The sequence below is a fragment of the Megascapheus bottae genome, chromosome 21 (assembly GCF_031878675.1).
Source record: "Megascapheus bottae isolate mThoBot1 chromosome 21, mThoBot2.hap1, whole genome shotgun sequence".
NCBI classification, from domain to species: domain Eukaryota; kingdom Metazoa; phylum Chordata; class Mammalia; order Rodentia; family Geomyidae; genus Megascapheus; species Megascapheus bottae.
In genome coordinates, this window is record NC_143529.1 from 2,566,037 (window position 1) to 2,578,888 (window position 12,852).

The 12,852-nt window shown below is 35.4% G+C and overlaps 1 protein-coding gene across 3 annotated transcripts in view; it reads left to right on the forward strand.

Annotated features, from left to right (window-relative positions):
- Pms1 (PMS1 homolog 1, mismatch repair system component) overlaps positions 1 to 12,852 on the forward strand; it is a 75,993-nt gene that overhangs the window by 36,593 nt on the left and 26,548 nt on the right. The gene's annotated exons all lie outside the window — the stretch shown is intronic.

The following is a 12,852-nucleotide window of genomic DNA, read 5'->3' on the forward strand; positions in this document are numbered from 1 at the left end:
TAGGAAGTAAGAATCCTTCACAGACTTTCATTATTAGAGGTCAGATGAAAGTCCAGTTTTCAAGTTATTTAACTTGCATGCTCAGGGAAATTATATTTATTTATTTATTTATTTATTTTGTGGATCATGGGGCTTGAACTTGGCCCCACCGCACCCGGCTTGTTTTTTGTTTTTGTTTTTGTTTTTGTTTTAATTATAGGCTTGATCGCAGGGCCTGGATGCTATCCTGAGCTTCTACTTGAGTATAAGGCTGGCAACTGAGCCACAATGTCAGGTCCAATGTTTTGGAGTAGTTAATTGGAGCCATGAGTCTCACAAGGTGCCAGGCATGGGTTGCTTATACCTGTAATCCTAGCTACCCAGGAGGCTAAGATCTGAGGATCATAGTTCAAAGCCAGCCCAGGCACAAAAGTCCCGAGACTCTTACCTCCAATTAATCACCAGAAAACTGGAAGTGGCACCGTGGCTCAAGTGGTAGAGCTGAAGAGCCCAGGGACAGGGCTCAGGCCCAGAGTGCAAGCCCCATGACCTACAAAAAAAAAGTTTCTCACAGGGTCTTGTTTTTACCACAGTGGCTTTGAAGTACAATCTTCATGTCTCAGTTAGTATTACAGGCATGAGCTACCAGTTCTGGCTTATTGTATCTTTAAAAATTTTTTTCTTTTAATTTTTACTACATAGTTGTACAAAGATCTCTCAATTCCACAGGTCATTTTACAGATATAGTGCATTTTGATCAGTGTTGCCTCTTCTATAATTATTCCCCATTCTTCCCTCCTATCCCTACCCTAAAGTTACATAAAAATTCTTTTTAATAATATATTGAATATAATGACTGTGTTTGTTCACCCTTTAAAAATTCCTGTGTCTCAACCTATATGACCACATGTAACTAGATTTTAAATGAAAAGAACTCTAGGGTATGGAAACAAGAGCTTTATCTTGTGTGCTTGTTCTTAATGTTATTTCTCTTCTCTTTTTTGCCCTTATGGTTAATCTCATGCTGTTACCCTATCTGACTTTGCTACCTGGTATCTTGTGTATATATTTGTTTATTTGAAATAGGAAAGGTAAGGGGGGAAACAAGATGATTGGGAGGAGATGGGAGGAAGGAAATGGGGACAAAAACATGAGACTGTGTGAGAAGTAATGCACCTACTACCTGACGAATGTAACAGTAACCCCTCTATACATTATCCCAACCAAAAAAAAAATTCCTCAGTGTACCTGACTTAAACCTTTATTATTTAGATATGTTGATTAAAGTGCCATAATTTTGCTATCACTAGAAAGAAGCTTCTTGAAACAAAATTTTTCAAGTAAAATTTCTACCACAATACCAAAGAATTGTTTTTGTTAAGTAAGCTTAGAGAGAAAAATCTAATGAACTATAAGGTAGGTATTATTTGTTATTCTTAAGACTTATTGCTTGTTTACAAAATAGTACCTTGAAGAATCATGTGCTTGGGATGCTTACTTATTGTGTGTTACAAAACAGATTCTAGGGATAGCTTCATTTATGATGAGTTCTGGAGAGGTAAAAGAAATTTGAGTAAGGTGCTGGTGGTTCATTCCTATAATCCTACTCGGGAGACTGAGAACTGAGGATTTGTGGTTCAAACCCAACCAGAGCAGATAAGTTCCCTTGAGACTCCTAGCTCCAACTAACACGTAGAAATTGGAAGTAGAGCTGTGCCTCAAAGTGGTAGAGCTCTACCCTTGAGCTAAAGTGCTTAGACCCCACAATTGACAACAACAACAACAACAACAAAAAGCAATTCCGGAAAAGGAAAGTCTCTTAAAGAACAAAAAGTTGTATTCATTATTTGTGAATAAAGCCTAAAATTAAAAATAAATATTGTTATAAATCAGTTGTATGTGATTTGCAAAAAAAAAAAAAGCAAAAAACAAACCAGAAAAAACCCACTTTCTGTGAATAGCCTTTCTCATCTTCTTTCTGATGGAAGCATTGTGTATCTATGCCACATTTTCTTTGATCCATTCATCCTCTGAGGAGCATTTGATTGATTCCATATCTTAGCCATGGTACACAAGTTGCATCGAACATGATTATGCTGGTGGCTTTAGTATGACTTGCTTTGTGATCAGTTGGATAAGCTCCAGGAGTGGGATTGATGAGGAGCTTTATGTTTAGCCTTTTGAGGAACCTCTGTACTGCTTTCCACAGTGGTTTCACAAGTTTACACTCCCACCAACAGTATAGTAGGGTTCCCTTTCAGCTACATTTCCACCAGTGTCAGTTAATAGGTTTCCTGATAGTTGTCATTCTAACCGGGGTAAGGTTGAATCTCAGTGTTGTTTTGATTTGCATTTCATTTATGGCCAGAGATGCTGAACATTTCTTCATATGTCTATTGGGCGTTCTTATTTCCTCTTCAGAGAAGTCTCTCTTTAAGTCTAGTCCATTTTTTTTTTTTTTGCCAGTCCTGGGCTTGAGCTCAGGGCCTGAGCACTGTCCTTGGACTTTCTCAAGGCTAGAGCTCTACCACTTGAGCCTCAGCACCACTTCTGGCTTTTTTCTGTGTATGTGGTACCGAGGAATCGAATCCGGGTCTTCGTGCATGCTAGGCAAGCACTCAACCACTAGGCCAACCTCCCAGCCCCTAGTCCACTTTTTAATGGATTGTTTCTTTGAAGATTTGTTTTGGGGTAATTTAATATTTTGAGTTCTAAGTATTTTTAGATATGAGGCTCTTGTGTATGACTAGTAAAGATCTTCCCCTAAATGTGGGCTTTCTGTTTATCTTGCTAGCTGTGTCCTTTGCCTTTCTGAAACTCTTCGGTTTGATGCACTCCCATTTCTTTAATAGTTGTGATTCTGGATCTTTACTTAGGAAGTTTTGACCATTTCAGGAAGCCCCAGTGTTTCCCCTATTCCTTCCTGTAATATTTTCAGGGTATCTGGTCTTTAAAGTCTTTGATTCATTTGGAACTGATTCTGGTGCAAGGTGATTGTTATGGGGTCAAGAGGAGGGGATTCCACATCCCTCCAGGTGGGGATTCCACATCCCACCAGAGTCCACCACACAGAGACAGTCTCATATAAAAAGGTGAATGTATTGAGGAAGTAGATGGTGAACTGACCGGCCAGGGACTCAGTGCAGACTCTGGAGCTGACACTGTGACCCCCGAGTGGCTCTCACTCAGGGTTTTTAAGGGCAAAACCCATGTGGTCCAACCTGGCCACACAGGTGGCCAATGGGATAGTCACATACACAGAGGGACCATTGCCAGCTCCGGCCACACGCAGGTAGCCAATAGGGTTACAGCCTAGTGTTTGAATTTACCTATCACCTTAGTTGGAATTGGCGCACAAATTGGAAAGGTCTCCACATAAAGCCGGTCCCCTCCTCACCCAAGAGGATATCCCTCCTCACGGGGGTGGGGAGAAGGTCAAGGTTGCCCCTCCCTAGAAGGGCAAAGGTGGCTGGGCTGTACCACATATCCCTCCTCATTGGGGTGGGTGGGGAGGTCAAGGGGGCGGGGCTGTACCATTGTCGACCTTCCACAGTAGGGTGGGGGAACTCTTAGGCATTCCACCTGGTGCCAGTCCCTGCTGCCCTTAACACTCCCTGCTCCCCTTAGCAGTGATATATACAAGGATTTAGCTTCAGTTTTTTGCATGTATATAGCCAATTCTGCTAGCACCATTTGTCAAAGAGGCTTTCTTCCATTGTGTGTTTTGGGCTGCCTTATCAAATATTAGATGGCTGTAGGTCTTTGGGTTCATTTCTGGGTCTCCTATTCCATTGGTCCTCAGTTCTCTTCTTGTGCCCATTTTTATTATGGGCACAAATTTGAAGTTTGGTATTGATATTCTTCTAGCATTTTTCTTCCTGCTTAGAATTGCTTTTGCTATTCAGGATCTTCTGTTATTCCATATAAATTTTGGGGTTGCTATCTCTGTGATACTTAATAATGTTGGGGTTTTGATAAGTATTGCACTGATTTTGTAGATCTCTTTGGGCAGTATTGCCATTTTCTTGATGTTAATCTTCCAAACCACGATCATGGAAGGTTTTCTGTTTCCTTAAACCTGCTTTAATATCCTTTCTCAGGTTTTTCTCTTTTAAAATTTTATTGTAAGGGTGGTGTACAGAGGGATTACTGTTATATAAGTAAGGTATTGAGTACATTTCTTATTGAATCCTTCCCTCTCTTTTTTTTCTCCCATTTTTCTCACCCCCTTCCCCTGACACTCCTCCTCCCAAGTTGTAAAGTTCATTCCATCATAGTGTCTTATGAATATCACTGTTGTTTTGGTTCATCCTTTCTCCTGTCTCACCATTTCTGTTATTCCCCTTCCATTCCTCCAATCAGATAAACATATATACAACACAAGGTTACCAAAATAAAAAAGTGACAACAGGGAGAAAAAGAAAAACTAACAACAACAAAGGAAAAAAGAAATAACTTCACATAGTACATTAAAAACAGAAACAACCCTCCCCCCCCCACACACACCAAAACACCCTCTTGTTTTGGAGGAGTTCATATCTGGGAGTTCATTGCAATTAGCACCATTTTATGTATGTACATACATATTGAGCTGTTGTGATCTTCTGCTAATATTATCTTAAACATATAATAATTATTACAAATTAGCGGAGCCCATGTTTCTTTGTGTCTGGTTTACTTCACTTAATTCGGTTCACTATTTCACTCCTGGACATTTACCCAGTTGAATACAACCAAGGCCACAACTAAAACTACCAGCACAACTATGTTCATTGAAGCATTATTTACCTTAATTAAGATATGGAACTGAATCTAGATGCTCCTCAGTTAATGAATGGATCAAGAAAATGTGGTATATATACACAATAGAATTCTATGTGTCCGTCAGGAAAAATGACATCACTTGTTACATTTGCAAGGAAAGATAAAGACGGAAAAATTGTATTAAGTGAAATAAGCCTTTTTCAGGTTTTTAAAGTTTTCGTCATAGATCCTTCACATCTTTAAGTTCATTCCTAGTTTTTTGTTTTTTGGTTTCTTTTGGAGTTTTTTGAGGCTATTTCAAATGGGGTTCTGTTCCTGATTTCTGTCTTGCTCTTCGCATTGTTCGCATACAGAAAAGCTACTGATTTTTGTGATTTTATATCCTGCTACTTTGCCAAAGTTTTCGATCAGCTCAAGTAACTTGGGAGCAGAATCTGTCTGGTTCTTTAAATACAAAATATTGTCATCTGTATGTATCTTTCCCTGTATGTATCCCCTTTATGTTTTTCTCTTGCTTTAGTGCTCTTGCTAGGATTTCCAGTACTACATTGAAGAGGAATAAAGAGTGTACATGCTTTCTCATTCTTAATCTTAGAGGAACTCGACCCTAATTGTTTAATTTAACTTTTAAATTCTACTTTAACATGGTTCAAAAGTCAAAATGTATAGAAAAGTAGAATGTAAAAATTTATCCTTCTTAGTTTCTCATTTGTATTGCTCGCTATATAAAATGTATGATACTAATTTCTTTGTAGTCCTCAGGAGAAAAAAATAAATATTCTATTTAAATAAAGTAAAATTAGATATATTTAAGTAAAGGTAAAATTAAAAGATGATAGACTCAGTTTTGAAATTCTGAGGTTGCTTATGGATAATCAAACCATATTAATACTATGTTAGTAGAAAATAGTATTGTTTTTCTGAACGTACCAGAATAATCTTTCCATAATTTATAAGATTGAATAATCTGTCATTTTATTTATATCACTGGATTTGATATCATGAATTATCTATATCATTGTACAATTAGCTATTCTTTTAGTGATTGGCTGTTATTATTCATATTGTTACTCTATTGACAGCTGGAAAAAGTTGCCCTTCTATACTGTTTGTACTTTTGCTCTTTTCCAAACCAGAACTATTACAAATATATAATCAGGGGTAGATACCAAGATATTCACTTATGTTAATTTTTTTTTTTTTTTTTGTGGGTCATGTGGCTGGAACTTTGCCTGGGCGCTGTCCCTGAGCATTTCAGCTCAAGGCTACCACCCTACCCTTGAGCCAAGCCTTACTTCCTGTTTTCTAGAGGTTAAGAATCTCAGGTTCTTTTGTGCCCAGGCTGGCTTTGAACCTTGATCCTCAGATCTTAGTCTCCTGAGTAGCTAGGCAAGAGCCATTGCACCCACCCAGCTTCATTAAGAACCCAGAAGTAGTTAAAATTCCTTACTTTAAGAAATTTAAGTGCGTGTAGTACATTTTTTGCATATAATTTGCAAGAAAAAATTGGCTACTTTCTCAGCCCATTTCTGCCAGTAAGTTAAAAAATAATAGGTTTGTTTGGCTCATAAGTACAGAGACTTAGAGAATTCAAGATTGAAGGTTCATATCTGGTTGTGAAGTCATCTTTCTGCATCAAAATATGACAAACAAGCATATTATACAGTGAGAAAATTGAGGTGGAGAGTTTGGCCTAGAGTGCTTGCTTAATATGCACAAGACCGGGTTTTGATTCCTTTGTATCACACATATGGAAAATCCAGAAGTGGTGCTGTGGATAAAGTAGTAGAGCTAACTAGCCTCAAAGAAAGCCCAAGAATGGTGCCCAGGCACTGAGTTCAAGCCCCACAACTAATAGATAGATAGATAGATAGATAGATAGATAGATAGATAGATAGATAGATAGATAGATAGATAGATAGATTGGACTTTTTCTTTTCACCAGGAGACCAGCACTGAGTTCAAGCCCCACAACTAATAAATAGATAGATAGATAGATAGATAGATAGATTGATTGGACTTTTTCTTTTCACCAGGAGACCCCAAGATAGACAGCCTATTCTACGGAGATACACATCAGCCCATTCATAGGAGGGTGTTCCCTGACCTCATCAGTTCTCAAAGATTCCACCCCTTCACCCTCTTAAATGACAATGAAAGTTTAAAATGAATTTTGGGGAGACATTCAAACTATTGCAATTGTATTTTAGGCCAATAACATATACTCTTTATTTCATATTCTACAAGGTGTGCCCTTTGTTTAGGCAGTTTTAGCATTGAAAATTTTTACTTAATTTTGCATCATCTATATGCAACTTGCTTTTCCCTATTGGTCACAGATTCCCTTTATAATTGAGGTTTACTAGTTAAATGATGAGTACTCTTATCTAACCTCATTTTTTTTTTCAGTAATATATGTCAGTGAAGCAGGAATCAGATGAGATATATTTGGCTACTTCCAATCAAGCCCAGTTTGGTGTGCGTGTAATAATATATTTTTGATGTGCTTTTGCACTGTCATCATACTGACCAGAGTCAGATTCTTACTTGGCACATCCAGATGCTCCAACTTTGTGTGACCTAGATAGAAAACATATGGAGGTTTGTGTGTATTTTTAGCTCTTGTTAAGCTTTTAGCCTAAGAGTAAGATACACCAAAAAACTTCAGGAAGTAAAGGGATAATCTCTGTTTTTGACAATAATGTAGATGTAATGATACAGAAGACAAACTAAAAAATCATTTTATGTAGAAAATGTAATTAAAAATTCTTCTGGATTATCAATTCTTGCTTATTACCTTTAATTGTTTGACACTTTAATAATAGTTCCTGTTTTGAAAATGAATATTGCATGAGTAATAAGGAAAATTTTATTATTAGCAAACAGACTTTTTTGTCATTTGTTGTAGCCTAAATACATCTATTTTATAAGTCCTAAATTAATGTAAAAGCTCAGTTTTAATAAAATAAAGAAATAAAAGCCCTAAATTAACCTCTGATATGATGCAATAATTGCCTACTGTGAACTAATGTTTTCATCCTACTAGTTATGTTCAACTTCAAATTTAAACACTTAAGAGTCACATTTCTTTTTTCCTTTTGTCTTTCTTTTTTTTTTTTGTCATCGGTCATGGGGCTTGAACTCTGGGCTTGGGTGCTGTCCCTGGGCTCTTCAGCTCAAGACTACCACCCTACCCCCTGAACCACAAAGGCACTTTGTGTTACTGCAAATGTAACGTGAAATAGCAGTCTTGTATTAGCCAGTAACTAAGATTTCTATCTGGTCTTATAGCATCACATTAATAAACAATATGATGTTTATATTAACGTCTCAGGTTTTATAGCTATGTTGTAGTGCTAGATTTTTTAAAGATTTTAAAATGTTTTTTAATTTTATTTTATTGTCAGGGTGATATACAGGGAGCTTACCGTTACATTCATGAGGTAGTAAGTACATTACTTCTTGAACTTTGATAGCACTTTCCTAAAATGTTCTCGTGACTCTTATGAGGATGTGATTCATTTGTTCAGTGCTTGTCTAGTATAGTATGGTGCCCTAGGTTTGATCTCCAACATTGCCAAAATACATGTCTGTGTGTGTGTGGGTGTGCGCGCACACATGTGCAAGAGAAACTTACCAGGAGCCGGGAGTTTGGCCTAGTGGTTAAAGTGCTTGCCTAGCATGCATGAAGACCTGGGTTCAATTCCTTGGTACCACATACATAGACAAAAAAAAGCTGGAAGTGGTGCTGAGGCTCAAGTGGTAGAGCTCTAGCCTTGAGAAAGTCCAAAGACAGTGCTCAGGCCCTGAGCCCAAGCCCAAGACTGGCAAAAAAAAAAAAAAAAAAAAGACTGGCCAGGAGTTTGGCCTAGTGGTTAAAGTGCTTGCCTAGCATGCACGAAGACCCGGGTTCAATTCCTTGTACCACATACATAGAAAAAAGCCAGAAGTGGTGCTGAGGCTCAAGTGGTAGAGCTCTAGCCTTGAGAAAGTCCAAGGACAGTGCTGAGGCCCTGAGCTCAAGCCCAGGACTGGCAAAAAAAAAAAAAAAAGAGAAACTTACCAGAGCTAATGTAACTTTAAAGAAGTAAAATTTTTGTACATTTTTATTCTACAATGATTCCTTATTATGAGGACTTCTCATGTAAGACATTTTATTTTCATATATTTATAGATCATTCAGAACTTTGTATCTATGACCTGTTACTTTGAATATTGTCCCTAAATCACAATCTTATAGTTGACTTAATACATAGTAGCCATAATAGCAGAAATTATTCTGCTCCTCTCTTTTTAGTGTCTGAAATACAAGTGAATGAGATTACAGTGTGAATTTCTTACAAAAGCATAGTTACCATGTAATGAGAGAATTCTAACCCTCAGCGTACACCTAAGAAAAATGAAAACATACCTTCACACACAAAAAAATGTACATGAATGTTTATAGCAGTAGCATTTTTAATAACCAAATCATGGGAACAACTCAAATACCAATTAACTGGTAAAATGATAATTCAGCTGATTATGCATATAATGGAATATTTATTATTCAGTTATTTGAAAGTGAAAAAGTACTAATATAATATAGCATGAGTAGACCTTAAAAATCATGAAAATTGATCACAGAAGCCTATATACTGTATAATTCCATATTTGAATTAACTACCAAAGTTCATCAAATACATGTTGACAACATAGATTAGTAATTTGGGGGAGCAGATATGGAGTCACTACTAATGAATATGAGATTTTTATCATGGAATGATAAACTTTTTGCCTAAAATTATGGTGATAGTTTACTTACTTTGTAAATACTAAAATCCATTAAATTTAACTTTAAAAATGAGTGAATTTTGCATAGTGTAGACCCTGGGTATCCATACGTATATGATGTCTGTACAGACATCCCATTGATAAAAAGTGACTTAAAAATTGACCAAATCTCCCAGGCTGTATTACTAGTATAAAAATTGCTATTGTACATATTAGTATTTCTCACCATGAAATGAATCATATTTCATATTCTTCATCCTCAATACTCTGGACCCTTGATTCACTTTATTACTCTGTATAACACCCAAACTTCTCATGATAACATGCTGCCTGTCAATGTAGCTCCACTTTTCACTTTAATGAAGCATGTTATGTGTCCTTTTTAGCTTGGGAAGATTACTACAACCTTTACTTTGTTGGGGTTTTTTTTGTATATCATATTTACTTTGAGAGAAAAATACCTTCACAGAATTAAAAACAGAAAAACAACTAACAGTAAGTCAGCTTAGGCAGGAAATTCCATGAAGCTCTCATCTCTAATTACTCACTAAAAAGCCTGAAGTGGAACAGAGGTTCAAGTGGTAGAGCACCAACATTGACAAAATAGCTTAGAGATAGTGCTCAGGTCTTGAGTACATGTTTTTAGCAGTTCCCATTTTGAATAGCCTACTTTATTTAGCTTTTGCTTAAGAAATATGCACACGGAATCTAAAATCTAGTTTTTAAAATTATATGCAATCTATTTTTTAGCTTTGGTTTAATGTACTCTCTATATTTTTTTCTATACAGATCACTTCTGAAACAATAGAGAGTGGAAAACTGACTCTTAGAATAGGATGATACCTGAGGTTTTTTTTTTCCTAGCTCTGCCATTTTGTGATACATTTTTAGACTAATTACTTAGTATCTATAGTTATACCAGTATTAGTGAATGCAAGTTATTGGAAACTTAGACATCCTTAAATATAATCTGCTTAATAAAGGTTGATAACAAGTATATTATAGAATCATGTGGAAATCCTTAGATATAATATATATAATAAAAGTTGGTACAATTATATGGTAGATTCATTTGATTGTAAAACGATAAAAGGATAGCTCTCAGTCTTTTGAACTTTATTCTTCTGATGTGGTTTCTTTGATTGGAGGATTTTGATTTTACTCCTTACCCTCCTTCTAGGGTCAGTTGTTTCTTTAAAGGACTATGTTAAAAAAGTGATTTTGTTTTGTGAATTAATATCCTTAAGGTAAATAGAGATAACACAGCAAATTTTATAGCTATAGAACTTTGTTTTTGAAAATAATTTCTACTTTATTAAGTATTCAAATCATAATACAATCCTCAATGAAAGCAGCTACAGAAACTACTCAAATACATGAAGATCTAACAATATATTTGTAAATAACTAATGGGCAATTGATAATAAATTAGACAGGAAATTATAAAATTTACAAAATCTAACTGAAAACATACATATTAGAACTTGTGGGAAAGAACAAGCGCAGTAGAACTTTTTTTTTTAATCAGATATTTTACTTTGGGGAAATTACTAGTTAAGGTTTGGAGATGGTTCTGTATTGATATCCTTGAGTAGTGGAGAAAGAAATATGCAAAGAATGAGAAGTTCAGTTATATACGCATTATCTGATAAATGTAACTATAACCCTTGTATACATTACCCTGACAATAAAATACAATTTAAAAAAATGAGATGTTCAGAGGCAGAAAAAATGAGACATTAATCTTGGTTACATACCTCTCGGTGTTTCTTTGATTAAGTTAAATACTTTGCTCAAATTTATCCATTTGTGAAATGAGATAATAATACCTATCTGAAATTGTGAAAACAATTTCTATAATAGTAAGGCCTAATAGGCAATACATTCTTCATAAATCATAGCTTCTATCCATCATCAGTAGAGTTCTGAGAATTTGTGAAAAGTCTTCCTATTTATTGCATATTAAATGATTTGTCTTACTATGTATTTATTATACTATCTTTGAGATTCTCAAACATAATTTACAAATGGCTGTAATCAAGAAGTAGTCAACATACCAACAGAAGTGGTTTATGTCATCTTCCATTTTGTCATTCATAATATCAGTGAACTACTTGTTTATATATGTTATTGGTTGTATGTTATTTTTAAAGGATTTCCTTTGGTCAGACTTGATTCTGAGAAAATGAGGGGGGTGGGAGATACACAAAAGGATGGGGGGAACCTTTTGGATAGATTACTACCTTTTTAGACTTTTTTTTTTTAATGGAAGAATTTTCCAAGAATGTGTCAATTTGGTTATCAAGATCACTAAAAAACTTTATTCTTTTATAGTTTACAGTTTTATAGTTTATCACCTTGTTTTGTTGAAAACTTCTTTTATTATGTAAGTAGCTTCTGTCCTATATTCTTTTCCTAGCAACATAGTTTGTGAAAGACCAACTCAGTTGGGTATTAACTGGAAATTCTTCCGTTTTTCTCTGTTTCTGACGAAGGCTGTTTTACATCTTTTCTAAAACCATTAATTATTTAAATTATTGCCTGTTCAACCTTATATTGAAATCTTTCATTTAAAAAGTAAGTAAATAGGTTCATGGTCTCCTTGATATGTGAGTATTAGATCCAAACAATACAATGGGATGACTCAATACTCAGATACTCCAGGTCATTGACATGAATTGGAAGATACAAATACATCTATATTAGACATATAAGTCTATGATGGGATATATATTCTATAGTCATATTGATATATAGATCGATATATATCTATTTCATACAAAGCTTAATTTTAGTTATTTTCTTAGATTTATGTGCCAGTGATTGCCTATACAGATTTTTTCTTGAATACATGACATTTGAAATAGGATACAAAAACTCAGTGTTAATAAAAAATTTTAATAAAGCAAAAAAAATAAGTAAATAACGAAACAAGAATTTTCTCAACCTTCAGTCACTGAGTCTATAAAGCTATTCACTAGTGTACCTATTCTTTCTTCCCTGTTTCCTCAGTAGATGTGTTGTATTTTGTTGTATTTCTACCTCCTAGCATTGCTCTGTCAGGTTGCACTTCCCAGCCAGCTTTCTAAAAGCAATGTGAGGCATACTTTTTTATATCAATACTCAAATTTAGCTCACCACTTCTTTAAGCATTTTGTTACCCTTCTGATTGCTGAGTATTTTATACTATCTTGCTCTCTAGACATGAAGCAAATAAAAGCACTTTCTTCTTTAAATGTCCTTTAAACACACATTATCCTACTGTTCTTCCTACCTCTGTGGCCACTCTTTTTCTGTCACTCTTGTTTCTTCACCTGACCCTCCAGTGTTGATACT